The 25,515-nt window shown below is 39.1% G+C and overlaps 1 protein-coding gene across 1 annotated transcript in view; it reads right to left on the bottom strand.

Moving 5' to 3' along the window:
- Positions 1-18,668, bottom strand: part of Sk (small conductance calcium-activated potassium channel) — a 414,746-nt gene extending 396,078 nt beyond the window's left edge. The window contains exon 1 of the mRNA XM_076312794.1: positions 18,571-18,668. The gene's annotated coding sequence lies outside the window, so the exon portion shown is untranslated. The remainder of the gene's footprint in view (positions 1-18,570) is intronic.
- Between the last annotated feature and the right edge of the window lie 6,847 nt (positions 18,669-25,515).

Here is a 25,515-nt window from a genome sequence, read left to right as displayed (position 1 = left end):
GATTTCATTATCTTCTCTTCATTCGTTCAGTGTTCCACGTGAAAAGAAAAATATGATACACGATAATCGATCAAATATTACACAATGATAAAAAGACTACTAAAACCACGATTCAATTCGATAACCTTGAAAATAACAGAAATTTCCTAATGGGAATTACCCAGAGAAACGCGTTAAGAATATTGTCAATAATAATTGTAAAGGTTGTTCTATCGCATTCGTATTCCCCTTTAAATTTTACTTTCATTGTCCGGTTATTTCTGATCGTATTATCGCAATATGCGATTATCAATCGTCGTGAGTATACGAAACGATAAATAAGCAACCCCTTGGCTCTCGAATTGTGAGTCTGGCGCGTGACCCTTCTCTACTGTGCGTCACACGGAAAGCATCACTTTAGGTAGAAGGCAGCCCGATATTCCAAGGCGGAGCTACGCAAATATGCGTGAACGAGTAATCGAGAGAAAGGATACGACGGAGGATCGTTAAACCATTAGAGGTTAATTTCAGGGTGCGTCGATTATATCCCGCCCTATTAATGCTCCGAATACCTCCTGGTTTTATGAGGTTTGACCTCTGTCGCTTATTTTGGACCGAATGTTTGGCACGCGAGCACAGCATTATCGACGATAACGACAGTAAATGTTTGATCGGTGAAGTTTTCGAGTGTCTGCATTCGTGTGTTCAAGATTGCATTGGAATGCAAGCGTTTAGTCGGATAATACAGTTAATTTTGTACACGGACGGACAAATATATCGCGTAGATAACAACGCTACATTCAAATTCTGATAGATTTGTATTTTCTATCAGGTATACGAAAGTCATTGGCATCGTACCAAATAACTGCAACTGTTTTATGCACGAGTATGGTACGCGTGCGAGTTGATTGCGTTCGAAGTTACGGTAGATTGCATCGATTCAGGAGTAATCTCCTCAGGTGCGAAAAATTTCTATGAATTTAAATCTACGTATTCGTTCTTTAAACGAACGAGCTCCGTTCTAGCTCCAGATGCAATCTTTTCGCGCGCGTATTATACATCTCGCGAATTATACTTTCCTGGTACGCTGTTGAGTAAACCAGCAAAGGTTGAATGGAATAATTTCTTAAAATTTTTCTCTCTTGAACGTATTACTATTATCCAGTAATTATAATCACGGTGTTTGAATTTTACACTATGATTCATTGCTCAGAAATTAAGTCTACGGGCCTTTCAAGAAACGGAATACGAAACGAAAATGCTCTACACGTTTCACACGTTAAGTTTCAATTCGGTTTGCGTAGTATTTCCGTATGAAAAATTTCAATTTGCAAGAATTTCCAACGATAACGAACTCCTGTAACTCGGACACGATTACGACGAGCAACGAGCGCTACGGTAAGACAATTCATATTTTACTGCACCCGCGTTGCATTTTATACCTTCCTTCCTGTTGCGTTCCGAAATCCTTCGTGAATTGTGCAACGCATCTTTAAAATCCGCGAATAGATGTATACTACATCTATTTCCCGTTCATTACCAATTTACCCCACACTTTTCGGTTTTTTATCACCGGCCGTAACACAATATCGCGAAACCGTGGACCCGTACGAACGTTGCGCAAAATAAAGTAACACGATACAATTCTTCGTACGAAATTAATGACGGTAGACGTTGTTGTTTCAAAGAAACCGTACCGATGGATTCGGTAATTGACTCGTGTATTAAATTAATTAATACACTAAATTAATTAATATCGCACAATACTTCTCGTATAACACGGACCGACCCGTAACGATATCATTATTTGTTCCGCGTATGAACGCGACGGATCGAATGAATTTATTTACGTTTGTTCCAAGCATTGGTTAACCTACGGAGAAAATGTTGGTGGTAAATTTCGAGACACGGTACGTTATCCGTGGCCGAATCGTACGATCGGATTACGAGCGGCACGCATCGGGCCAATCTCCTTTAACGTAGCCACGCGTAATCTCGATCGATAATTCATTTTGCATCTAATTTGTAAATTAATAGGTTTCGCTGTATCGCGGCCATTAGAACGATCGATGCCGCGGTATGATTTACACGACGGAAACGTTCAACGAACATTACGAAGCGTGAAATAATCATTTTATCGCGACCTGCGATAACAATTTGCGCGTCGTTCGTATCACGTCGCTCGGAGGACGCGCGCATATTTTACAAACGGTTCTCTAATTTCCATCGAAACGTAACGACGAAACAACGAGATGTAGAAAATAATAACAATGTAAACGGGGGTACGTCGGTTGCTACGTAGATTCGATATCCACCGTCCGCCACGCTAATTGCTCCAAATTTTCGAACGCAACGAAACTTCGTTATCAACGCGCTCTTTGACTCCAATTTGCAATATCGAGCAGCCCCGGCGCCGAGAGTTAATGCACGATTCCGGAACCGAAACGGGGAAACAGCAATGGTTTATGCATAATTCGAGCAACCCGCGTTACTCTTGCGCGACTCGTTTCGCACGTGTACCACGCGACCTTAGAAACCTATTAAATTAAGTTCTTTGCGGTGAACACCGTCCCCGCTGCACAAAGCCTACCTCGATTTACATGTTTCCGGTGTAAACTAAGAACTCGTTACGTCCCTGACTTCCACTCGTGTGTTTATTTATTCCCGCGCGGCCAAACACCAGTGGCTCCGTGAAATTAACAGTAGACGAATACGATACTTACCGACGATAAATGGAAAGTCGAAATACACACGAATAATTGTTCATCGGAGAAGATAGGGATCGAATTTTTGAAACTTTTTTACGTATAATTTCAGAGATTACAAAAATCGTTACGAGTAACGAGTGTACTTCGTGTCGAAGAGGAACACCGAAAAATAACAATTATTATTCACGGAATAATTTCGCAATCGATCGAATCTTGAAACAATAAATTCGAAAGTAAAGCGTCGTTAGAAAGTGTTTATCTGCCAAAAAAAAAAGTTTCAAAATTTCTTGCGGTTGCAATCCTTACCTATAGACGGTAAAGTAAAAATAATCATAAATTCGCAGTATCGTAAGTACTTAATTAATTCAATTGCAATTAAGAGAGATAATAAATTTTCGCTTCGTATTCTCGTATCTTAAATTTGAAGTGACAGCCCCTTACCGGTACCAAACGTAATGAATTATCTCTATCCGTCTCTCTCTCTCACTTTCTGTCGACTTGGTTTGCACATGACGTTTCAATAGATATCAGCGAGAATTAGAGATCACGGACGACTCGTCCCTTAACTAAAAAACTTGGGGAAAACCGCGACAAATCCGCGAGCTCGATCGCAGATTTAATTTCAAAGTTTCCCGGGGACCTCATTGTCATCGAATTCCACTGGAAACGTTCCCTTTGCCGTGAATTCAATCTAGGTTTCGAGTCTTGCACTCCGCCTATGGATCCCGGGGATTCTCAAATCCGGAGAATCTAATATATCCGAGATTCCCGAGCAAAGCAACGGATCCTCTTCAAAACGACGAGAAGTCGAAACAATGCTCTTTTTCGTGTACAATCGATACGAATCCTCTCCTTAATTCCCGCTCTGATGAAATTCTATCGTCTTTTGATTAATCTTTGCTCGAATCGCGTGGCTTCGTGCAACAAGAATAACTCTGTTCTCTCGGTGACCTCGTTAAAGTCACACGGAGATCCGGTAAAGACGATTTCCGAGTTGGCGATGTCTTCGAATCGCCTACGAGAGCCACGACCGAGAAGTTGATACAAAAATTAAACGAAAACGTGGAATAATATTTTCCTACGAACTTCAGTTCACCGGTTAATGAATTTTGATGACACGTGAACCGTCACGCCGCACGCGGAAAACGCGCGTTCACTGTGCAACTTTCGAATCGATTTTCTCGAAAATGAAACCTCGTACGAGAACATTTTACCGTGTATTTTTTAATCATTTCGCCGCACGTTGTGCACAGACCTGACGAAAAATTCGAAATTTTGGAAAACAAAAAAGAAACGTGTCGCTGACAGCGTATACGAACAGACGATCGAGCGATATAATTTTTTTTTAACGAGAAATTGGTCGTATTTATGAAATATTGGTTCATGTAAATTCGATGGAACTTGTCTCTTTCGTTCCTATTTTATGTCCGCTAACAACCATTGTACATAATAATCGCGATGAACGAAAGACTTTGATGTAATTTACGTTTTTATCGCGAACCATGGAAATACCTACTTACGAGGGGTCAAAGTATTAACAAAAAGACACGAATTTCGCGATGAGATTCCTCCGTGATCTGATAGCAACGAGTGCGTGTTTACATTCTTTGATATAAATAGAAAGGAGCGAGATTTATAGGAAGATTGCGTCACACTTCCGTGAAAGACGAATAACTTCTGCGATGTTTAGCCAAGGGGAAACTCGTGAATGTCGTGACGGAAATGCGGATATCGTGACAGGCATCAAGCTCGATTTTAAACGCTCCAATGAACGTTGAATCGACAAGAGATTTTGGTCACGGGAGTTTTCATACCGAACGCATCCATCGAACGAAATATTTCGCAACAACTCGATGCGATCGATCGATCCCTAAAATGCAATATTTGTACATCCGTTCAACCTACCGTGTGAAAAATCATGTTATTGTGGAATTAAACATCCGTTTCAACAGTTTCGTATTCGGTTGTGTAAAATTGAATATTGGTTTTCCTAACGATTTCTCCATTTTCGTTTATTCCTTCGATAACGTTTTATTGTTTCTATATTTTAAATCGAGAATATCTAGAAAAACGGACAACGCGGAGAAGAACAAATACTCCAAAAATGGGAAAATTCGTCAATTTGAATAGAAAAATATCTGTACGAAACTTTTTCGTATACAGAGTATTTCGCAAAATGTAGTACAAACGGAACGGAAATTATTCTTGATAAAAAATAAATCGAAGACGCGAAATCAAACTCTTTGTTCGTTTCTGATAAAATTAAGTTCGAAAATATAGTACGAGCATGTCTGTCCATTGCTCATGGTTTCCACTTATACCGATGAACATCGATTTTAACAGGTTTCGAGTAATTTGGATGTACCTAATAAAATCATTGAAAAACAGTTAATTCGATAGAACTTGTCGCTTTCATTTTTTTTTTTTATTTATGTTCGCGGTAATAATTGTGCTGAACGAAAAACTTCGATGGAACTTAAGTTTTTATCGCGAACTTTGCAAATATCTGCTTACGAGGGGTCAAAGTATCAACAAAAAGACACAAAAAGACAATATCAGCAGTCCGTACCATCGTCAATGGTTGCAAACACCAACGTAAGTAACAATAGTGAACAATCGACAGACACAGCGACCAGATTGGTCCAAATCCCACGCCTAAGCGACGAATTTTTTGGCCCAATTTTCCCCCAAAAAATATAGCCACGTGCAAAAAACTTTTACTCCCCGTTTTCGATTCAATTTTTCACGTAAAATCGGCCAGTACCAAATACCTCCGCTTTGAACGATTTAAAACGGTTTTAATTTTTAATTTCATATCGCGAAAACGTTGGGGAAAAATGTTCATACGAAAAATTGCTCACGTTCTAATAAATTTATAGAATTCGTGAAAAAGGTTACGATTCGTAGTTACAATTTTTCGAAAGTCCTCCGAAATTCATCGTTAATTTCAACATCGACTGCTCGACTACCATACTCGAACAATAATGTTGGGTTGTACGAAAAGTCATTTCGTATTTTTGGTGAAAATGAAACGATATTTTTAGAGCGTATTAACATTCTATTAAATTATATATTCTCCATTTTGGAAAACGAAATCACTTTCCGAACAACCCAATAAATTCCTACTGGTCGCGAAGCAAACGAATACAAAAAATAAATTCTCCATTCCGTTCTTGTACCAACGAATCAAACTGCACAATTACTCCTATAACCGTAATTGTTCACAGTTGCTCCCGTAAGCTTTAAAAATTCGACGAGAAACACCCATAGAATACCTTCCCGATGGAAGAAGAATAATGATCCCTAACCCAGACCAACCACGATCCAAAAAAGCAACAAGTTGACAGCACCGTGGAAAGAACCGAGAAGACTTTATCAAAATTTCCACGAAGCGCTCGACATTGAAATCGACCGTAAGCATCGATCTTCGACTCCTCTGTTCCCGTAGTTTCAACGTCGAAGATACCCGAAGATCCTCTCCTAGCGTCGAGAAGAATAGCGCCCGATTTCAAGATGACGTTTGATCGCGTTTCGGTCGTGGGTGACCCCAACCGACGGAGACGGCGTCGGAAACCGACTCGTCGCGGTGGCTTCGATTTCACCGACGACTTTCGGGGCTTCCGACGGAGAATGGAAAAATCTCGTGTCGGGATCCATTCGGGGGAATCGACTCCCGATTCGCGGATTCTTATCGTAAAAACGAAAGGAAGAGAAATGGGGAGAAGTGGGGGGAAGAGAAAGAGTGTACGAGAGAAAGGGAGAGAGAGAAAATGTGTGTGTGAGAATATGAGAGAGAAAGAAAGTGTGTGTATGTGAGAATATGAGAGACAAAGTGTGTGTGTGAGAATATGAGAGAGAAAGAGAAAAAGAAAGTGTGTATGTGAGAATATGAGAGAGAAAGTGTGTGTGTGAGAATATGAGAGAGAAAGAAAGTGTGTGTATGTGAGAATATGAGAGACAAAGTGTGTGTGTGAGAATATGAGAGAGAAAGAGAAAAAGAAAGTGTGTATGTGAGAATATGAGAGAGAAAGTGTGTGTGTGTGAGAATATGAGAGAGAAAGTGTGTGTGTGTGAGAATATGAGAGAGAAAGAGAGAAAGAGAGAGAGAAAGTGTGTGTGTGAGAATGAGAAAGAGAGAGAGACAGAGAGAAAGAGATGGTTTCGTTCGCTCGGGTTAAATTGAATTTTCGCCAGACACCGAGAGAAAGGGAGAAGGGGAAGTTAAGAGGGCCGGTTAGAGAGAACGCGAGAAAGGGGGAAAGACGGATAGATAGGTGGACGGATGGCCGGGGAGTAAGAGAGACGGACAGGGACGAATTTATTTTTACCCCGAACCCAGCACCGGAAGCTACTCTTTTTTACTCGACGCAGAAGGTCTCGGTATTGCCGAGGGCTTTCGAGGGTGAGCCACGCGTAGAGAGAAAGCGTAGAGGGAGTAGGCGGAGGCGTCGCGACGCCGGAAGAAAGTTCAAAGTGGCTCTCGTCTTATCCTCGAGAAATGCAGCGTCGCCTCGCGACGTCTGGAGCGTTTCTGTTGTTCCGTACGGGACTTCGAAAAATTTGCGCACGATGGAACGAACCTCGGTAGACGGCCGGCAACGCGGTGGACCCTTTGAGCTCGCAAAGTGTCCCTGCTCGCGGAAATTACAGGCACCGTTGCACCGTTGCACCGTTGCACCGTTGCACCGCGAATCTTCGAACGCGCCGCGGAACCGGCGTCCTTTCATCTACGATGGAACCAACCACGCGGTCTGCATTTTTCAAACGTGTGCCCCACTTCGGCCCGCGGAGTTTTTCGAACCGGCGCATTGTTCGAAACCTTCGTTTCCACGATTGTTCCTCGTTTCGGAGCCAGCTGAAACTTGCCAGAATTCCGCCATTGGGTATACTCGCCTCGTTCAATTTATCGTCTTTCGAATTTACTTTTTCGAAAGTGCATTCACGGTGCTTCGAAGCACCGATCGACTTTGCGCTAGTCGCGAAAGACGTTAATTATCGGTTCGAATTCGATCGCTCGCGCAGATCGGGAATAAAGAGGTAATGACTGTTCGAACAATTACGAAACTTAAACTTTCGTTTATATTTTAGGAGAATGTTTTGAAGTTTGGAACAATTCTTAGGGAGTTTTTTTTTTGAGGTGGAGAAGTGATATTAATTGTTTTATCAGGGAATTCGACTTTGGTAGCTTTTTCATTGTGAAAAGCATAGCAATGTGATGGGTGTTCGTGTGAGCGAACTTTCAAGTGAAAGAATTTGTTTTTGAAAAGTTTTGAAGGTGTAATTAAAAATTACATTTTTATCGAAGAACCTTCGCCAATCTATCGATAATAATGATACTATTGGGTTGTTCGGGAAGTAATTTCGTTTTCCAAAATGGAGAATATATAATTCAATAAAATGTTTATACACACTAAAAAAATCGTGTTTCATTTTCACCCAAAAAAAATGAAACGAACAACCCAATAATTTGAATGTACGATGGATGAAATTTGCTACAATTTAATAAAATAGTAAAAGTATATTATAGCAACGATATTATTATCCTAAAGTGGGCAAGTATAATTTCATTCCACTGATCTAGGAAGAAATTGTTTAATTCATCCAAATATTACCAAAGGCACCGAGCATTTGTCAAGTGATACTCTACGTAAAATAATTTATACAAAATAAAAACTGTCCACGACTCGAGAAACACCTTGTACACTGCCCGCGCTTTTAATACGTTGAAAACCAATAAAACCGAACCGTCGATGTTCGATCCTCATTATGCAAGACACTGTTTGTCGTATGCAAACGTTTTCCACCTCCTTTGGTTAAGTTTAAACCTGTTTGCTGCCATGATCGCGTACGTTTCCGTTTTACCGCGTCAACGTCTTTTTCTCGTTTCGTGTCACGGAAAAATATCACTATTCGCGAACATCGTTTGACACTTGAAACTCTCTGTCGTCGGATTTACCGATTGTTAAAACATGCGTTCATTTGTGCTCCGATACTACCATTTACCAAGGCCGTCGGATCAATCTCGTGCATCTCCGACGTATTGCTCGCGAATAATCGGTAACTGCGTTCTCTTGATGCGAAATTTATAAAGATTCGCTAATGAAAGTTGCCGAGCGTAAAACTACGAAAGAATATCTCTGCTCGTGAAACGTCTATTTCGAATTAAATATACAATACTGCAAGGGAATATCAACCGTCGGTCAATCTTTCGCTAATTTAATATTTAAAAAGAATCCTTGTGCAAAATCTACGCAAAAGTCGCTCATCGCTGGAACAGATTGCAAATAATTTAGCAATATTTTGTATTCACTTCTCAAAGAAGCAAAATAAAAAGGTTCGAGTGTCGTGATACAAATTTTATACAAATTTCAACGAGTGTATTCGTACGAAATCGAGTGACAAAATAGAAAATAAATTAACAAAAGAAAATTACCATTCCACGTTACGAACTATACCACAACGATCGCTCCACCGTGTAATAAGAATTTTAACGAGTATTCGTACTCGAACGATTCGCAAAATTGAAACTAAAGTAACAAAAGAAAATGATTACACTAGTCCCAGTTTTACCAAAATTTTCAGCCTCACCCAACAAATTACCGAGTAGACTACATTTTGCCCTCGATATTTCCAAAGAACCATCGTGAACGAAACGAACGTAACCTGATTCGGTTCGGTTGACCAACGAACAATTGCCAAGGTATAAAAGAAATTGTCCATTTGAACCTCAATGATGAAATATGTAGGCGGTTAGCCCGAACGGAATATTAGCAATTTTTTCCGTGAGGCGATCACCGTTTGCGCGAAAAACGTGTCTCGTTGGTGGAATCGATACCGATCGATGTCTAGGGTGGAATTCCGGAAACACGGTTCGACGATTAAAGTACTTTCGTTCCAGGCCGTGTCTCTGTGAGCGAGCAAAGCTGCCGTCGCTTCTGTCAACTACGTCGGGCGTTGCTACGTTTACACGTCTCTCGTGGGATCTCTCTGAAATTGTTGCCCTCAAAGCACGCCCCGACGTTCATAAATTCATCTCGGTTCAATTTAAATGCATACAGCCGCGTCTGCGCGTATTACTTTTCATTATCAGGTCGCAACGTTCCAGCTCGAGTTCTATCCGCCCTTTAATCGTTACGTTTCACAGTATCGCGAAATATATTCGAGAATTTTTCCATGTGTTTCGTCTGGAACACACGGAACTCGTTTACACCCTCTTTGAATGTTTTCTTTTAACTCGAAGTAGGGTTTTCGTACTGGTAGCCCGTAGGAAAACTCGAGAGTAACTTGTAGGATCGCGCGTGGCTGAAGTTTATCTCGAACACGATTCGCCAAACAGTTTTGTCTTCGTTAACGTTCCACCGAATCGTTCTCGCGGGCGAGAATCGCGAGACACCGGCAGATCACGGTAACGTCACGCGAACACGTCGTCCATCATCGGATTCGAAAGCGATAAATTCGCGTCCACGGCATTGCGTGAAAAACACCGAGCGCCGGTCCGCTCGAGATCGTTACACGTGACAAATTGTTACATCGGTTCCTAAATACGAGAGACAGGGTGTACGGGACCCCCTGCGAGCAACTTGACCTCTGCACGGGAAACAGAAATAACTTCCTTCGCTAAATATTATTAATCATTTCCTGTACGTTCGGACGTTCGTCGTCTAGATCTCTCTTGTCGTTAACGGGAAGGATCAGGACTCGAAAATTTAGAAAACTCGAGTTTCTTTTACCTCGAAAATTTCGAAGTCGATTTTCTTTTACCTCGAAAATTTCGAAGTTGATTTTCTTTTACCTCGAAAATTTAGAAGTTGATTTTCTTTTATCTCGAAAATTTAGAAAAGTCGATTTTTTTTACCTCGAAAATTTAGAACAGTCCATTTCCTTTTACCTCGAAAATTTAGAAAAGTCCATTTCCTTTTACCTCGAAAATTTAGAAAAGTCGATTTTTTTTACCTTGAAAATTTAGAAAAGTCCATTTCCTTTTACCTCGAAAATTTAGAAAAGTCCATTTCCTTTTACCTCGAAAATTTAGAAAAGGCGATTTTTTTTTACCTCGACAATTTAGAAATTGATTTTTTTTTACCTCGAAAATTTAGAAAAGTCTGTTTTCTTTTACCTCGACAATTTAAGACTTGCTTTTCTTTCACCTTGAAAATTTCAGACTCGCTTTTCTTTGACCTCGAAAATTTCAGACTCGATTTTCTTTCCCCTCGAAAATTTCGGATTCGCTTTTCTTTGACCTCGATAATTTAAGACTCGCTTTTCTTTAACCTTGAAAATTTGAAAACTCATTTCTCTTTAACGTCGAAAATTTAAGACTCACTTCTCTTCAACTTTGAAAATTTAAAAAATTCAGGTTTCTTTAAGCTTGCATTCCTAGGAAATATATAATCGTAGTCTCTAATCAGTACGTTGTGAACATCTCGTTAAAAAAATATTAATAACTACGAGAATTTACATTCGATTATGTAAACGCATAATTTATCAACAGTGAACGTGATTCCAGTCGAATGAAAGATCAGAAAGAAATTTTTCGACGTATTTATAATTTAGAAAACTACCTTCCAAATGGAATATGTGAGAAACGAAACGTTTTGCTTCTTATTAGCTACGAATTTTAGCGAAACTCTTTTCGGTACATTATCTAAAAAAAAAAAAAATGCAAGAAGAAGAGTATATACTAAAAGTATTGGCAGAATGTAAGAGAGAAAGAGAAAACGAAGAAGGAAAGAAAAGTTGCGTTAATTAAAGTTCAGAAACTTGGTTGGCCGTTGTTGCTCGGTTCGAGCAGTCCATTCTTGTAACTTAAAGATTTTTAATTGGTTTCGACCGAAATGTACGTGAATTTCGAAGCGGAACGAATTGCGCACGATGCATCCAACACCGTTGAAGGTGCTTCTTCGAATTTATCCCATATTGCTAAATTTTATTTCAACGATGGACAATGTAACGTGACGCGTGATACACGGCAACCATATTGCGACTATCGCGGCAACAGTTGCAATGTGTTTTCGCTTCCTTTCCAAAAGTAAACACAACCTTCAACGCTCGAGGAGCACGCGTTAACAACATCATCATCGTTTCGCCCGTGATCGCTCCCGAAACATAAAAACAGCCAAGTGTGTTTACAGAACGCTTCGACTCGATTTTGAGACCTCCCAACGTTCCCTCGTAAAAACTAATGCTGCGAACGAGATAGATGTACCTTTGCAAAGACCGATGAGTAATCGTCACAGTTCGAAATCAAAATTCACCCCCTAGAAATTACCAAGAAACGTCATCGAAGTCAGCTATTACCATAATATTCTCGAAGAATTCCATTTCTCTCAAATTGAACATTGAAATTCTCAGCTGAAAAGTTTCTTATTCCAGTTCACCGTGGATTAGTTTATTTCTCGTGCACTTATTGCAAAAGCTTATAAATCTACAGGGTAGCCTACAAAATGGACCACTATTCTCGAAGAATTCCATTTCTCTTAAATTGAACATTGAAATTCTCAGCTGAAAAGTTTCTTATTCCAGTTCACCGTGGATTAGTTTATTTCTCGTGCACTTATTGCAAAAGCTTATAAATCTACAGGGTAGCCTACAAAATGGACCACTATTCTCGAAGAATTCCATTTCTCTTAAATTGAACATTTAAATTCTCAGCTGAAAAGTTTCTTGTTCCAGTTCACCGTGCATTCGTTTATTTCTCATGCACTTATTGCAAAAGCTTATAAATCTACAGGGTAGCCTACAAAATGGACCACTATTCTCGAAGAATTCCATTTCTCTTAAATTGAACATTGAAATTTTCAGCTGAAAAGTTTCTTGTTCCAGTTCATCGTGGATTAGTTTATTTCTCGTGCACTTATTGCAAAAGCTTATAAATCTACAAGGTGACCCACAAAATGGACCATTAAGAGACACGTGATGATTCTTCGTGAAAAAATGAAACAAAAACGTGGTATAGAACTTTTCGATAGAACGTTCCATTTTCGTGAAAATTAATTTCAATTATTGTGTGGGCGATTTAACACGACTTGACAACGCTACTGTCCGTGGCTCGTTGTATCTACCTGTATCGGTATCCGTAAACATTGATAGTGGTGCGGTATTATCCGTTTCGCGTCGATCTTCTATCTTCTAACTAGTCGGAGCCAGTTAAAACGGATAATACCACAGTGCCGTAAATGTTTACAGATACCGACACCACCGGCACGGATAATGAGCAACGAGCCGAGCACGCGGACGCTACGACGTATTACCAAATTCGATTCTCTCGAGACGAGAAAACCCGCGCGATAAAATTTCGTTTCACAGTTCTCGATTCCTTGTTTCGCGAAAAATCGCACGTATGTTCAATTGCACCATCCATCCTCACCCGTCCCGAATAATACCACCTCTGCAACCGCTACACTCGTTAAATTGATCGTAAGCTCCAAAGTATGTCGATCAATTGTGTTTCCATTCCCGGAGAATTTCCAAGAAAATCTCGCTTCTACGAAACGCGAAACAAATCTGCAAGAGTGTCGACGATTCTCCAAAATTCATTTTTTAATTTCAGGTATCAATATTCCACCTTCGATTATTATTCCCTTCTAGGTTGATTTTATTCGAAACACCGTACACGACCTTGACGCGTGGAAATAGTTCACATCGAACGATAAATCACAAGTGGAAAAATCGTACTCGATCACGTGCCTGGTCCACGGATCTTTAAACTTCATTTCCTCGGGAAGAAAGCCACGCGCGAGAAAATTCCCTTCGAAATGTTTCCTTTACCCTCTCCCGAAGAATTAATCTCACAGCCGTTGGTGTCTACTGCGTTCGGCGTGGTACACGGTACGGGGTGCACAACAAAGAGAAAACATTGCAAAAACGAAGAAAGAAACTCCGAAAGTTTGATCCGTGCTTAGAAGATACTTACGAGAAGCAAGAGAACGAGTTAAAGGGTGGAACGATAAAGCGAGCGGGGAACAAAGCATTGGAAGCTTTCTTCCTCGAACGAGGAAAAATTGTTTAAATACCTAGCTGCTAAAGGAGGTACCTTAACGATTCTCGAGACGAATGCTACCGATGTGTTTACACAATTGTGTACACGATTTACGGTCCACGGGGCTTGGAAATTAATTTTCGCTGGAAAATTCGTTAATTTCCATTTTGCAAGATTTAAAACACGCTTCGCTCGTGTAAATCGAGCCCAATTATTCACCGACCGAAGTTTATCACGTTGTCCACCAGTTACGATTCTCTCCTCGCTTCGTTGTTCAACAACTCGCCCCAACAGATACGTATCTCGCCACCATAGAATAAATTTACTTCGGGGGGTCACTGTTCCTTTCTCAAAGTCACCGTTCCTCGGAAAAATGTGTTCCATTTGCTTTATCGTTATCGCGTCAATCGGGGGTGGGCTATCCGAGGAATAAATGTTCATTTGTTTCACTTATCGTTGCATCTACTCCTCTAGCCACCGATATATCGCGTGAAAGTTACGCTTCGTGTTTCATTATACCATTCCTTTTCAAGTATATTCCCCGTTAAAACCTCCCTAGGATTATCCACCCTGTCTTATCACGGAACCACCCCTAAATCCGTTTTACACCCTGTTTGTACTTGTTTAATAGAAATAATTATCGTACCGCTCGGTATCTGCGTCAATTGTTGATCAAACGGTCCAGACATTGGTGAATAAATTCTCTTCGATGGAAAAAAAATTCAAAATTCAAAATTCGACTAATTTATTATCCGACGTTTCACTTTTGAAAGAAATCTTACAAGTGTTGCCACAAAGAGAACACTACTTTTAAAATTTCAAAAACTCGTTAGTTTCTCTCGGTGTTTTCTTACGGTTTAACATTTTTTAAATATTGTTCTAAAATATTCGGATGAAAATCCTTTGATTTTAAATTCTCAAAAAAGATTTGTTCGAACTGGGGATAATTTTTTTTGGAAATTACCTAGTCGATGATGTATACTCTGTATTCGTAATAACATACTTAATTGTTCAGTACCATGTATATTTAATTAGAGGCAAGTATGTCTACCCAGAAGTATCAATTTGAATGCAAGTGTATTTATTTATTTTGCGTACGAAGACACTGCATTGACTTTGTACCTATACTGAAAATATTTGAGAGATCTAGGAACCTAGTTGAACAATTATAATAAAAACACGTTCAACGTTTGAAAAACCCCTGTGACGTTCAACGTGTCGAATATCAAATGGCCGAGAACGTGACAATGCAAGTTCACGTGCATTGTAACGTTGACGCCAAGCATTCCAATATCGTACTGAAATTGTTAACCCTTTCGGTGTTAAAATTAATAAATTTTCGCGTCAGTGGCAGGTGCACCCCGTGTCGCGAGCAATTTTAACGAATTTTCACGTTTATTTTACTTTTCAAATTTCAAACGTATTTATCGTTTCGTCAAACATTTCCACGTAAAACTACATCAAAGAAAATACCTCGTTCGATGTAATTTCGTGTTAAAAAGAAGGTAGTTGCCATTGCATATCTCGCCACTGAATTATAACGTTCACGAGCAATACGTACAACATGGATATTTATATTTATCCCTGTAGAATTAACGATAAAAAGCAGAAGGCTGATAAACTATTCGTTCGGTTCCTGATCGTTGGAGTTTCATCGTTAAAAACAAATTTCGCACGGTATTAATAAATCGTAACACAGCTCCAGCTAGAAAAGAACATTACAGTCTATTTATACCGTAAAGAATAATTATAAAAGCGTGCAAAGAACAGTTACGATACTACACGATTGATATTACAACTCTTGAATATTTAAGAAACATTCTCCAACGTTTGCCCTTTCGAAGAACTTATTAGTACCATAGATGTGCAAAATATTCGTCCAAGTGAAAGTTTCGAAGGACGAGCGAAAAGAAAATTTTTTACACGATTCTCGTTGATCGAACATTAGAATTCCAATTCTAAATCGTTTAAACGGATAAAAATTCGACCGATCGGAACGATAAACCGTCTTCCTTTTATTCGAATCAAATTCCTCCCGTCCCTGTGCACCGCTAACGAGAGTCTGCGGTTAGCGGGAAACGCGAAATGGTGAAAAAGAAAGGAAAAAAGTTTGTTAAAAAAGTTTCGCGCCGAAATTTCTGCGCCCTTTCTACCCGTAGAAAGGAGCGCTGACTAATCCCTTATTTCGTCGGGTTTTCTTCGCGTTCTCTTGGCCATTATCGTCGCGTTCACCGAGACGAGATAAATTACGCGGTTCCAGGCCTATTTGCGCTCTTTTCACGCAAACGAAAGACGCGACGAAAGACACGGGGAGTCCCGTTGTCGGTTGCACACGTAACACAGACCTTATCTATTCGTGGCTCCTGTTAATAAATTCCATCCACTTTTTCCCCAACGCTCTTAAAATACTTTGTAACCCGAAAACCAGCCCGTGACGAATCGACAACGATTCGAAGGTTCTCGATTCACCCCAGAAACGAACTTTGTCCGTTATTTCGATAAAATCGCGTCGAATGAATTTCTCTTAACTGTTTTCGGCACAGTGGGTTAAGAAATATGTTTTTTACCATCTGATGCGGACGATGGGGTATCGTCAAGGTACCGTGAAATATTGAAAGAATTACGTACATGTTGAATTACGAGTTTGTTAATGTTTCATCTCGTAATTAAATATTCAAGTATCTATTTTTTTAGTTTTAGTTACTTTGTGTCATTTTGTACGATTAGAAACTGCGTGAAGGTAGGCAATAATTTTCATTTATAGGAAATCGTTTAACTGTTACCTGTAACAGTGCCGCGTAATCGAAAAATAATGGAACAATTATTGTTCGAGAGATTGGAATAATTCGTACACACGAATAAATTACTCGGATAATAATTATTCGTTATCCACGAGTTTTCAATTTTCTCGCAGTTCGGTGCTTATTCGAAAATATAGAAATTGTGGGACGTGCACGATAAACAAAGGATAAACATTGGGAACATTGTTCTATAGTGATTTTTAACAATGTAAGATTCCACCCTTGCTTTTCGATAACCTGTATCTAAGAAAAATTTTGAAAAATATAACGCGAAATCTATTTTGCGTGTACTTGACAATTTATGTAAAATATTGGATCATTTTTAATACTAATTAATTTCACACGTGTACAATCTAACGTTAGATTGTATCTAAGAAAAGTTTTGAAAAATATAACGCTGAATCTATTCTGCACATACTTGATAATTTATGTGAAGCGTTGGATCATTTTTAATATCAATTAATTTCACACAGGATAAACTAACGATCAATCCAACGTTAGATTGTATTTAAGAAAAGTTTTGAAAAATATAACACAAAATCTACTTTGCGCATACTTGATAATTTATGTGAAACGTTGGATTATTTTTAATATTAATTAATTTCACACGTGTATAATCTAACGTTAGATTGTATCTAAGAAAAATTTTTTTAAATATAACGCGAAATCTATCTTGCGCATACTTGATAATTTATGTGAAACGTTGGATCATTTTTAATATCAATTAATTTCACACAGGATAAACTAACGATCAATCCAACGTTAGATTGTATTTAAGAAAAGTTTTGAAAAATATAACACAAAATCTACTTTGCGCATACTTGATAATTTATGTAAAATATTGGATTATTTTTAATATTAATTAATTTCACACGAGTACAATCTAACGTTAGATTGTATCTAAGAAAAATTTTTTAAAATATAACGCGAAATCTATCTTGCGCATACTTGATAATTTATATAAAACGTTGGATCATTTTTAATATTAATTGATTTCGCACAGGTAAAATTTAACCTTATGCGTTATTAGTAACCCCTGTTTGCCTTGAAAAATAATTCCGGTATGATATATTTTCGTATCTCGTTCAAACAGTAAAATACATCGAAACTTTCGAGTAATTTCTCTCGATTGATCGTTGCATTTCTAAGTGACCACCCTGTACGCTTTCTAATTTCACAACCCATCGATTCGCGTAACGATTTTATCTCCCCCTGTATCTCCAATGAAACGGATCCACCGTGGTAGATACTGTGTTTCATTACCATTAATTGTCTCGTATTGTCCAATAAGAAATTAAACGAAAGAGCTTTCAAGTGGAGCAGAGGAAGCGTCAAAGGGCACAGTTCGATTATCCGGTTGCCGAAAATAGTTGGGAGAACGTATCGCGTTACGTAGAAAAAAAAGAAACGATACGTATCGTGAAATGTGCATTCCCTCGTTAGGGTTACGCGGCACGCTGTAGGCGTATTTAAACGACGAGCAGAATAAACAGCGATTCAAGTTGAATCGATCACTATAAAATAGCGTGCTGGTGTGCCGAGTTCGAGAGAGACTCCGCGCAATGATATAAAAAAAAAGGAAAAAGAAAAACATGAACCCCCGCGGTTCGCGAGTCACCTCACCGTTTCGCTGTACTCGAGGAGAAGTAGGAAAACAACGGTTGGAAAGTATTCGAGAGTACACGAAGGAAGTATCGAATCGGTCGTAAATGTATCCGGGGCGATCGTACCGTGTTCATCGATCGGTTTATCCAATTAAGGCGACAGCGCGTGGCGCGATGACGTTCCCGAACGCATCGGAATCGCACGGGAACGGGAATGGGAAGGAGAACGGTCGCGTTCGCGAAACCGCGTAAATTAATTTCGCGCGAAGTGACGCGGCTCCCGTACGACACTAGCCGGTGACCGCACGAAGCGAAGGATCGAGGGTCGAACGAGTACCGTCGGGTATGGTGGGGGTTAGATAGAGAGCGAAGGGGGCGAAGGGGCCACGGAACACATTACGCCGCACGGAATACCTGTCGAGCTCTATCCGGCGCGGTTTATTTTTCCGGGACGAAGTCTCGCGTGCCAACGGCGCCGTCGGCGTACATTGAACTCTTACCTCAGCGTCCCTCTGCATCGAGTCGAGAGTGCCAGAGTCACGACGACGTTCATCCGTCCGCGAAACGGCGTTTCTCCGGCCGCATGTCCTCCCCTCCGTGGCCGCGAAAACGAACGAATCCGTCGAGCGCGAACGATCTCCCCGGTGGCCGTCCGTCACTCGGTCGGTTCTCGATTTCGCGGCAAGATTGAACCGCCCGGCAACGTGTACGCGCACGAAACTCACAACACTGGCCGTTGTTTCTCCACTGGACCCCGTATCTCCATCGAGTGGCCTCTCCTCCCGCGTGTCACGGTAACGTGGCGAGCGACGAGTTTCTATCGGCCGTGAATCGCGCGATTAGAAAACACGAGATACGAGGAGCGAGGGAGAGCGATAGAAGGGCTGGCACGCGTGCTAGCGCGCGTCAGCCGGCCGACAGGACACACCACGACAGACTGAAAACGAGGGTAGAAAACGTGGTTACCTTCGCGACGCCCTCGTGCCTCGTCGGCCGGTGTCGGCGTTGCTCGTCCACCGCCGTGCTTCTCGCTCGCCGCACAGGGCCGTCGCACTCGCTGTCGGCGCCATTCGGGTCACGTGGCTGACCGAGGGGTGAACGACGCGACGTTCGCCTCGTTTCCACGAACCGCTTGTTTCTACTTGTTTTCTCGCCGAATGCGTCGAATGTTTGGACAATGGATTACACTGACAATTAACCGTTCCACCGCGGAGAATTCATACCTGTGACGTGCAATACGGAACGGTAGATTTGTACTATATGCATGTAACAGCAGTTGATGTTACGGACGTGTATTCTCTTACGCGTTACGCGGATCTGCCAGGTATTGTGAACATTACGCAGAATCGCTTGTTCGATCATCGAAAACGTTACTTTTCCGTTCTATAGAGATCACCAGTGTAGATGTCTCTTACGTTTTCGACGAAACAAACGAGCGTCGGACAACATACTTACAAACGTACATACATCGTTTATATTTACATGTATTTTATATATTTAAGATTACGACGAAAAGAAGATAGGCAAATAAGTTAGGATCGCGAAACAAGGTTATTCGTATATTTCCAAAGGACGTTTAATTGTATAAGAATGTATATCAGGAAGGAAATAAGGAGTAGCTGGCATACTTGAACGTGTTAATGTCCTTTCCAGCCGACTGGATCGCTGAGAAGATCCTTCTGTTCATTTTCGTCGCGACTGCAAGCTTTCTCGGTTTCGATGGTCCACGGAGTACCGCAATTCGCGTAGGTGGCGCCTCTCTCCGCTATCAGTATCCACTGTGAATCGTAATCGAAGTTTGATCGAAAATCCTGAGCGGACCGGTTTTCATACCGATCGGCGTAACGAGCTCCGCACCAATCAGCGCGTTTCTCGCCTTATCGCGTCAATGATTGGCGCTGACGTATCACTGGCTCTCGGTTAAATTAACCGTTGTCGCGTTAGAACATCAGAAGTACATTGGAGGTACGTTGAAGCTTTCGTTGCACACGCGTTCGATATTTTACCAAATACGAAAAGATACATATGCACGAGTTTCCACGCAGAGGAGGAACGTTACGTTAACTTTACGTAAGTAAAATGATACATTATTGATTCGTTGCTAAATATTATCAATTAAAGAACAACGAATAAAGTTGTGCACATAACCTTTCGTGGCTGAAAAATTTCACGAAAGCAGAAGTTATTCGCACAGACGAGAACTAGAATTTTTTTAGGATTTCTGGAAAATTTCTAACAAATATAAAACGATATCCAGTTTCTTTCAAATACATGTCCACTTTCTTTTCTAGGGTGCTTTAGAATTTTATATCGATTTCTAAGATGCAAAATTGGATTTCGTTCGCAGCGAGATGTACCGATTTAAATTGTTCGCTGTTCTTTCTTTTGTTTATGTAGAAGTCTCCCCTCGATCTTCCGTATTAATCTTAAAGAACTGAATGTACAATTTAATTTAAGAGATGCTATACTATGGTTGCGACCAGCCCAATCCATCTTCCAGCGAAGTCTTCGCTGCACTCTTGTAATATCTAGATGAGTATAGGTTGGTGTTCCGTCATGTATAAGTATATCTGCAATATCTCTAAAAATGACGGTAATTTGTGTCGTACGAAATGGAGATATATGGTACTAATCTATCACACTGTATCCGTTCTGATTTCACGCACCGCGGTATTCAAAATACTTAATGGCTGCTCCGGAATAACATTATTTTCCACTACGACGGTTAATATTTCAAAAATTGCTCGCGTTCCAAAAAATTCAACTTTATCAATTATTACTTCGCCAAACGAGCAAACTTTCATCTCCGATCGATTTCAACGGTTTAATCGGTCCATAATATTGTTCGACTATTAATTATTCATTTAAAGGTAAGAGAAAATATTTATTCGTTTCTTTTCTCGAGTTCAATGACCAACTATTAAATTGTTCGGAAAGTCATTTCGTTTTTTGTTTCTTTTTGGTGAAAATGAAACACGATGTTTTTAGAGCGTATAAATATTATATCAAATTATATACTCCCCATTTTGAAAAACAAAATGACTTTTCGAACAAACCAATACTGTCTTTGGAAAAATAAAACGACCAACCTAACTATCGTTGTTGGGTATTCAAGTAACAAAATTCTCCCAAAGTAAAAAGTATTTTTTACACGTATTGTTGTCACTCTAACGGATTTATTAATCCATTAACTATATTCTTTAGACTTTAAATAACAAAATTCTCACGAAATAAGAAATACTTTTTATACAAATAACTCTCATTGCGATGGATTTGTTAATTCGATAATTGTCATTGTTTAAACTTTAAATGGTAAAATTCTCCCAAAGTAATAGTTCCATTTCTTACCAAATGACAAAACTAAATTAAGCAACCTATTAAACTGACCCCAATTATAATGCTCGGTTCGACTGAAATAAATTTTTGTAAAAAATAGTTCTTCAATTGGGAGAATTTTACCATTTGAAGTTTAAACAATGATAGTCGTTGAACTAACAAATTCGTTAGAATAAGAGTAATTTGTGTAAAATATAGTTCTTACTTTGGGAGAATTTTACCATTTAAATTTTAAACAATGATAGTCGTTGAACTAACAAATTCGTTCGAATAAGAGTAATTCGTGTAAAATATAGTTCTTACTTTGGGAGAATTTTACCATTTAAATTTTAAACAATGATAGTCGTTCAACTAACAAATTCGTTAGAATAAGAGTAATTTGTGTAAAATATAGTTCTTACTTTGGGAGAATTTTACCATTTAAATTTTAAACAATGATAGTCGTTCAACTAACAAATTCGTTAGAATAAGAGTAATTTGTGTAAAATATAGTTCTTCAATTGGGAGAATTTTACCATTTGAAGTTTAAACAATGATAGTCGTTCAACTAACAAATTCGTTAGAATAAGAGTGATTTGTGTAAAATATAGTTCTTACTTTGGGAGAATTTTACCATTTGAAGTTTAAACAATGATAGTCGTTCAACTAACAAATTCGTTCGAATAAGAATAATTTGTGTAAAATATAGTTTTTACTTTGGGAGAATTTTACCATTTAAATTTTAAACAATGATAGTCGTTCAACTAACAAATTCGTTAGAATGAGAGTAATTCGTGTAAAATATAGTTCTACGCAACTAGATTCGTGTCACGAATTCACGAGTTCGATCGATCGATCGAAATCTAAGACACTCTAAATCGCAACATTCCAATTCGTACGAGGGTATTCATAGATGTACAATAAGTAGGGAATAATACTCTCTGGAAAGTATCGTAGAACGAGAGAGTTTCGCAAATATATCCAACGCAAACAGATCATTGTACCCTTACGTTTGGTTATCGATGTCTGCGAGTCTACGATTTCACGTGACCAATGCGATGCGTTCGTTCGAACGCGATGCACAAGTGCGCAACTGTCGCGATTCTTTTGTACGAATAACCAGTTTCCAAAGCACGCGTTCCATATACTCGTACGCTGTTTCCCGAGCATTAATATTCACCTACAAATCCGTACCGGGCTCGGCAATAATTAACGAGACCAGTATTTATTCGTTTCGTTGACGTTGTCGGGTTTACGAAATCCGTTGGATTTAAAAGTCGACTAAATAATCGAGCTCGCGATTAATCACAAATTACTCCCTATTGTAACGGATTTGTTAACCCGACAACCGTCATTGTCGAAACTTTAAATAGCGAAATTTCTCCCAGGATGGGATTACTTTTTACACAAATTGCTCTCGTTTCAACGGATTTGTTCATTAATTGATTATATTGTTTGAACTTTAAATTGTAAATTTCTCCCGAAATAAGAACTATTTTTCGTACAAATTATTCTCATTGTAGTGAATTTGTTGATTTGATAACTATCATTGTCAAGTAACAAAATTCTCCCAAAGTAAAAAGTATTTTTTACACAAATTGCTCTCGTTTCAACGGATTTGTTAATTAGTTAATTATATTGTTTGAACTTTAAATTGTAACATTTTTCCGAAAAAAGAACTATTTTTCATACCAATTATTCTCATCGTAGTGGATTTGTTAATCCGATAACTATCATTGTTGAGTATTCAAGTAACAAAATTCTCCCAAATTAAAAAGTATTTTTTACACAAATTGCTCTCGTTTCAACGGATTTGTTAATTAGTTAATTATATTGTTTGAACTTTAAATTGTAAATTTCTCCCGAAATAAGAACTATTTTACGAAAAATTATTCTCATTGTAGTGGATTTGTTGATCCGATAACTATCATTGTTGAGTATTCAAGTAACAAAATTCTCCCAAAGTAAAAAGTATTTTTTACATAAATTTCTCTTACTGTAACGGATTTATCAATCCATTAACTATATTTTTTAAACTTTAATTAACAAAACTCTTACGAAATAAGAAATATTTTTTATACAAATAACTCTTATTGCAATGGATTTGTTAATTGATTATTATTATTATTGTTTAAACTTTAAATGGTAAAATTCCCCCAAAGTAAGAACTATATTTTACACAAATCACTCTCACTCTAACGAATTTGTTAGTTCAACGACTATCAATGTTTAAACTTCAAATAGTAAAATTCTCCCAAAGTAAGAACTATATTTTACACAAATCACTCTCACTCGAACAAATTTGTTAGTTCAACGACTATCATTGTTTAAATTTCAAATAGTAAAATTCTCCCAAAAGAAGGACTATTTTTTACAAAAATTTATTTCAGTCGAACTAAACATTATAATTGGGGTCAATTTAACAGGTTGCTCAAATAAATTTTGTCACTTCCTAAGAAATGGAGCAATTAAATTGGTCGTTTTATTTTTCCAAAGATAGGTATTGATTTGTTCAAAAAGTCATTTCGTTTTCCAAAATGGAGAACACACAATCAAATAAAATGTCTATACACTCTGAAAAAAATCGTATTTCATTTTCACCAAAAAAAAAAAAAAAAAAAAACGAAATGACTTTCCAAACAACCTAATACTACCGTTCGATGAACATAAGTGTGAAGTGTCGTATATATCCGTCGACTCGTTCGTATATTTACAGTCGTTCAAAATTGAAGCGTTACAGTACTTTCTTTTACAATAAAAAAAAAAAGACAAAACTGATCGAACAACCAAGTACGATCCCTAAAGAAATACGCGCGAAAATTTCTAACGTTTTCGTATTCCGTTTTCTAACCGAATTGTCATTGCGGGAAAAAAAACTGTATTTTTACTCCGATTCGTCCCCGTGACCAAGTATATGCAAAAACGACACAATCCCGAGTCGCATCGAGCAAAAACGAAAGAAATTGTGGAAGAAGGGAAAGCCAAACATTGATTGGCTGTCAGGGAAGTGCACCCTGTCGCGCGGGCTCTTTTTAGAACGGAACCGATTCGACGAAAGCTCGGGATTGTTTGCGCGATCTGAGAAAAAACAGATCTCCACGCGTGAAGTGGCCAAGCAGAGTAGAAAGCAAAGCAGAGACCCGGGGAACTCGTTTACCGAGACTCCCGCGGAAAAACATTCCAGTACATTACAGCATAAATAACGCTATACCGTTCGACAGGGTTATCCCGATATCGGAGGATTTCCCGATGGACTACGACACGGCCTTTGGGAAGACGATACCCGAAGGAAACGAGGTTTACAAGGACTTCTGAGGACGCTACGTTCGGAAAATCGAGGCAAGTTTGTTCCTGCGAATTTCGAGCGAAACGATCTCGGTAAACTGCCCCATTTAATGGAGTCTTAAAACATTTTAGCCCGGACAATATCAGTTTTCATCGAACGGACGAACCATCGGAGGAATCTCGGGGTCACTGGTGCAACGTAGACTCGAGACGATGATCGAGGTAATTACGAACAATCTAGATAACTGTTTCGTCTGTAAAGACGATCCGTTCTTAATAAAATATTATTGTATTCCTTTCTGTCGCGAGTCCTCTTTCGAGTCTGCTTTTGAATCCTCTCTGGGAGGAATTTTTCATTACGCGATCTTAAGTAACGTTGAATCGTTTTCAAAGATCGTGTGTTTATAATAACGAAAGAAGCTTGTGTAATGAAAATTGTTTACCGGAATGGATACAAATAAATTGCGTTCGAAAGGTAATATTATTGGCAGTGACCTGTATTGACCGAAGAGTAACAGAAGTTGCGTAAATAACCGCCGTGTCGGATGGAGCAGCTTTTTTTTATTATTAGAGCGTATTTAAAATTTTTATCGACGGTATACCGAGTTCGACGATAAAACTAGAAAATGGCACTCCCGAGAGCAGCTGTCCGGTAAACTTTCGACTAATCGTTTACAGTGACTGCGACTTTCTCGTTGTAAAGGAAACTAGCGCCCCGTGCCTACGAGATATTATCGCTAATAATTAAAGACGAAGCATCACCTCGAAGGTGCTTTTATCTTTCAAAGAGCATCGAGTTTCATCGGAACAACGTCTCCGTCAGAACGCGAGAACTCCCGTAAAAA

Source organism: Ptiloglossa arizonensis, chromosome 5, assembly GCF_051014685.1.
Source record: "Ptiloglossa arizonensis isolate GNS036 chromosome 5, iyPtiAriz1_principal, whole genome shotgun sequence".
Lineage (NCBI taxonomy): Eukaryota > Metazoa > Arthropoda > Insecta > Hymenoptera > Colletidae > Ptiloglossa > Ptiloglossa arizonensis.
Note: the sequence above shows the minus strand (reverse complement) of the source record. Positions and strands in the feature narration are given on the sequence as shown.